The sequence below is a fragment of the Lipotes vexillifer genome, unplaced genomic scaffold (genome assembly GCF_000442215.2).
Source record: "Lipotes vexillifer unplaced genomic scaffold, Lipotes_vexillifer_v1.1 scaffold530, whole genome shotgun sequence".
Classification (NCBI taxonomy): domain Eukaryota; kingdom Metazoa; phylum Chordata; class Mammalia; order Artiodactyla; family Lipotidae; genus Lipotes; species Lipotes vexillifer.
Genome location: NW_006783620.1, coordinates 322,480 through 328,542, shown reverse-complemented (window position 1 = coordinate 328,542; position 6,063 = coordinate 322,480).

Here is a 6,063-nt window from a genome sequence, read left to right as displayed (position 1 = left end):
GAAACTAAGATAAGGTGTCAACTATATTTTATAACATTATACAACATTACAACGTAGAATTGTTTTCACTCTTTAAAAATAGAAACAGAATTTAAAAATATTTTTTCCTTGCCCCTCTCCTAAGACATAAGTAAAACTTCCCCTTGGCTCCTTTATACTCCCTACTCTATCTGAATGACATACTACAGCTAAATTATATCTGATGAAGGGTTGTTTGTATGGATCTCTGACAGTAGGGTCAATTTCTGGATTCACAAGTATCTCTGTGACTTTCTTCTCATCTCCCTCCAGCTTATTATGCCAGCAGAGTCACACTCAGTGGGGATATTGTAACCTCCCTCTAGGGAACTACCATGACACAAACATTTATCTCCCCAGTACATCTGGGGATAATCTTTCAGGTTGTATAAAGTTAATCTCACTATTAGCTTTACCTGCAAAGTTCAGGAATGAACACTTTGTACAGTTATACAAATAAATGTTTTGAGTTAGGGCTTCTTTCTATTGACCTGTCTCTATTCAACAGAGACTTAATGGACTCATTTTGCTTTCATTCGATTCTTTCCTATTCATTCTAAATGCTTAATGCAATTGCAGGTCATTATATTGCAATTACTCAATAAGGAAATACTTTCAAGCGGGAGCTTATGAAAACATTTTATAGTATTTCAATTGGAGCCAAAAAATAACTCAGGTGTAATTATTATGAGAAAAAAAAACAACTGCACAGTAAATAGAAAAGTTACTCTAAGATATTTTTCCTCATGTAGGCTTCTAGAGCTGAAATATGGAGAGTTAAAGAAAACTATATTTTGTCCTCTCTTTGTACTAGGTTATATATGAAGAGTTTGGTTGGCAGATGACAATGAATTAACATTGATTTATTCTGCAATTTTCAACAATTATATTGTGACATGTCCACATACACTAAAGTACTTTGATTTCCCTAGAATGGTATCAGGATGCTTTTTAAAGTCACATTTTTAAAATGAGCCTATACTTAGGCTTCTGAAGATACGTAATGGGTTTTCACTTTAAAATTATATATTAGAATTACTATAATTTACAGTTATATATAATTTTATATGCAACTGCATTATAGCATTTGTAAACTCTCGCTAATAAATAAAAATGAATATTATAAATAATAATAATGAAAGGCATTAAAGACTGAGTTAAAGTGCTTAGTACTGCAAAGAACTCAGAGTAATGAAATCCAGTAATCACATCAAATCTTTTTCTTTATATAGGAATTTTCTACACTATACCTAATATCTCATACTTAAATGTAAGCTATGTCAAATTATTATTGCTGTTGAATGTTTAATTTTTACGTGACTTCAGCACTTATAAAGAAAACACATTTTTAAAGGATTGTTCACTTATGACAGTCAATCACAAAACTGTTCAGTTTGGAATCATGATGTCTTATCCTCCTTTCCCCACCCACACAGTGTTTAGAATGACTCAGTTAGTGGTTCCTCTTCTAATTAAAGGGAACCTCCTCTAGGCTTTATTCCTTCCCCTTTTATCACACCAGAACAAAAAAAAGCACATAAAATAGAAAAAAACATGAAATGAAAAAGTACTATGGTACCAAAAAAGGGTAATGAACGATCCAACCTGTCACTTTTTAGAAAGGATTAGTACTGAGTGTACATGGAAACCATGTTAGAGTAACTTAACAGTGCATTTAAAAGTCAGTCCGAAAAATGTGGAGCAGTGCTAGTTGTTCACTTAATAAGATCGAATTTGTAAGGCGGGGGTATGACTGGTTAGTTCTTATTTCATATTCCATATAAGTTAGTTATGTAAGTTAGCTAGTAACTCTATAATATAGATGTAAGATCTTCAATACAATTAAAAAAAAAATTGAACGTAGCTCAAAGTGATGTATTTTAAACCTGAGCTTCACTTTTTTAAAAAATCAGTATTGAAGGATGAATCATTAGGGAAAAACTTACTTGGAACTTCAATAGTAGTCAGAGACTACAAATAGTTATATATTATTTATCTCTTTAGTACAAATAACTGCTTTCTTTCATTTAGTTAATTTATCAATCGAGTCCAGTGAAGAGATAAAACCACAATAATCTGAACAGGGAAAATTTAACATAAAGGATTATTAATTATAACAGGAGATGGGAGTAACAATGGATTGGCTAGTAAGACACAAAGAGAATTCTGAATAAGATAGGAAGCACAGGTACAGTGAATAATATAATAGTAAAGATAATATCACATAATATGGTATGAATAAACATTTCCCCTTTCCTCCCCCCAGGATTAATACATTGAAATCTTATCCCACAATGTGATGGTATTAGGAGGTGGGGCCTTTGGGAGGTAATTAGCATTAGATGAGGTCATGGGGGTGGAGCCCTCATTAATGAAATTTGTGCCTTTGTGAGAGTCATGAGACAGCTTGTTTCTCCTCTCTGCTCTCTGCCAGGTGAGGACTGAAGAAGAACTTAGCATTCTGGAACCTAGAAGAAGGTCCTCCCCAGAACTTGACCATGCTGGCACTCTGATCTCAGACCTCCAGCTTCCAGAACTTCTGTTGTATAATAAATAAATTTCTGTTAAGTCACCTAGCCTATGATATTCTGTTATTGTTACTCAAACTGACTAAGACAGCCATTGCTCCTATGGGTAAGAGAGAACACCCAACGAAGTGTTCCCTTCTTATTTAACCCCCTCCCCTATCCCAGGACTGAGACTCAGACCTCCCTGGAGAAGGTATGGCCATGACTCATTAAATGATGGAGAAGCTGCTGCTCTAGTGCTGTGCCAGAGAAACTTGTCGGAAATCCTCCCTCTGGAACTTGCTGGAAACTTGCCCTCTGGATGTCTGGAGAGGCCTCCCATTCTGCTGTTCCTCAGAATTTGCTGTGAACCAAACCAAAGTGATGCCAGGGGAAGCTGCTTGCTGCTGAGTGCTGCTGGCTGCCTTGAACCACAGAGCCAGGAACTACAGAAGCTACAAAGTGACAGGAGCACATCAGAACCAGGAAGAGAAAGTCCCTACATCTTCCAGCAACTCTACTGGCAAAGCACTCTACTGAACATTAGTTCAGCTGGCAAAGAAGAAATTGCACAGCTGAGAGGCAATAAATTGATCATTGTCACAGTTATTTGTCTTATCAATGAGTGTGTCTCTTTTACCTCCTCACCTCTTTTAACTAGATTTGTAACACTGATTCTCCAACTAGCTGGGTTTCTCTTTCTTAACAGAATATAAAAAGTATCACTACCTCAAAACATTTAAAATTCTTTATTTTAATAATAATAATACATATTTTATAGCACTATATGGATTTAAAACATTTTTCCTAACTTATAAAGCAATCAGAAAGATGGAAAAACCTATTAACAACATTTCACAGAAGACAAATCTAAAGCAGCCAACCCAGTTCACTTCTTCGCTCTTCTCACAATAAGCTCCTATGTTAGAATACTGCTTAAAAACATATACTGGCTTCCTTCTTCTTACGGAACGAAATCTAAATTCCTTAATTTGGCAAATAGACATTCACATCCTGAACCCAACTTACTTTTTCATCCTTTATTTTCTTTTAATGTATCATACTCAACATTCACTCTGAAGACACAACATGGCTCACTTTTTCCTCATTAAGTCATGTTTCTTTTTGGCAAATATACTACTCAGTGTATTCTATTTCTTCTTCTTGCTCAAAAAGCCAAGGTCAATAACTGGAGTAATTATGTACACTTTTTGGCAAATATACTACTCAGTGTATTCTATTTCTTCTTCTGGCTCAAAAAGCCAAAGTCAATAAGTGGAGCAATTATGTACACTTGGTAGAAATGGAAGAACTATATTACTTTATTACTTTTAAGTATAGTAAGTTAATACATGTAATGTGTTCATAACATTGCCTAGTACATTCTAAGTGCTCCATAAATATTAGCGCTTTTGTTATTTTTGCTTAATTTCAGTTTTCTCACCTCCAGCTTTGGTGAAGTGGCTCTGTTAGAACTACTACACACTCTGATTTTCCTACTTCTGGAGTGAATAGCAATCTAAGAAAATACTGGGCAGTATTGCTGATTAAATTGTAGGAAAAATATCAAGTGGATTACATGGTGACTCCCACTTCCAATTCTCCATGGCCAGAGTGTTTCCTAATCTTTGCCACTGCTGTTGCCTTTCCATCATCATAATCGTCATATATAAAAGTAAAACACGAGTCACCGTGGGCAAGTAACATAATGCTAAAGTGGGCCATAGCATAACCCTAGACCTATGGAGAGTAAAGGAGCTGAGTGAAGGGTGGAAGCAGACATGGCCCATTAGGGAGAAATCAGCATATTAAAAGAAGGATGTATGAATGCTGGAGAGAAAACAAAAGGTGCCTACTACATATATCCATTAAAAGTCATCTTTTTTAAAGAATTCCAAAGTAACAGAATGCCAAATATAAGTTGAAAATTCAGGTGCCTTGATAATTACTTCCAATTCTGTTATTTTTGAGTCAAATATATCAATGGTCCACAGAATGTATATTTGGTCCAAGGTCAAAACCTGGGGAACATCAGAGCCAGGAGTAGAACACAGCTCTTTTAATTAGGTTAGTGTTCTCACAAAGAGTTATGCTTTAAAAAGTGCTTTAACATAAGCCAAGAAATATAACTAAATTAGAAATATCAGCAAAGAAAACTAATAATTTACAAACTGCTGCACACTAAATAACAAAGAAGGAGAATTCTGCTGAATACTGTATCAACCCTTCAGATCTAACCAAAACTCACAAAAATTCCTAAGAATGCATTTTTCCAACTTGTCTCCAAAACCATTATTTGATATTAGCTCTTGACTTCATGTTTCCCATTAGCTGAGTTATTTCTGGAGTGTTGTGCAGATTTAGCATATCTGTTTGTGCTGGGCTTTTCAGCACTTCTAAGGAATGCTGACGTTCCTTGTTTCCTAATAGCATACTCTCTTTTGACATTGATGATCATGTTATATAAGCTGTGTGAAGCCAAACAAGCACCAAAAATTGAGTATTACTGACTTACAAATTTTCAGGGAACGTCTCTATTAATTTTGTGTTCCAGAGAAATTTTGTAATACAGAGGCTAAGATATTTATCTCAGGATTCAGAAGATGAGTTCAAATCCCAGTTGGAACTCAGAAGCTGTGTGACCTACAGAAATTACTACTACTTTGTACCTCAGATTACACATCTTTAAAATGGATATGATACTAATATTTAACCTACTATGTTATTTTTATGATTAAATGAAATAAAAGTATATAAGTCACTTAACACTACCTTGCTCTCAGGAATCACACAATTAATGCTGTGATTGTTGTTGTTGTGGTTGCTCATAGTCTGTGGGGCAAGGAGTTCCAAGGTCTGGAGGAGAAGCTAATAGTCTCACTACAGACAGAAAATGAACTGCTGAAAAAAAAAAAAAAAAAAAAAAACACAGGGACACCAGACCTTTTTGGAGAGGATATAAAGGTCAGCATCCAAATGAGCCAAATATCAAAACCTGGAAGGTTGGAGAGAGTATTTATTGCAAAGAATGTCTTCTTTCCCTCTAAACTTCAGTTTCTTCATCCCTACAGTGACATTTGTGGCTTACATTCAGTGAAGGATACTCTTTGCCAGGCATTGTTTAAACATTCAAAACAATCAATCTTATGAGTTAACTTCAATTACTTTTCCTCTCTCAGAGATGAGGAAATAAATTCCAGAGAGGTGAGATGAATTGCCCAAGATCATCACAGTTTACTGGTGGAGCAGAGCCATGTAGTTTGGCTCCAGAGTTCAAGCTCTTAGTTACTCGGCAATTCAGCCTCCACTAGGCCAGCACAGAAACTATTTGCAAGGCTTGTCTAAAGATGAAGTGCAATATACATATGAAACAATAAGCACAGAGCCTGTCACATAGACAAACTGCAATGTTTTAGCTATTACCATTAATATAATACTGTTGAAATAAAGAGTCCACTAAAATCTGACACTTTATTATATACAGAAAGCACTTAAATGTTTAGTTGACCCTTGAACAAAATGGATTTGAACTGCGTAG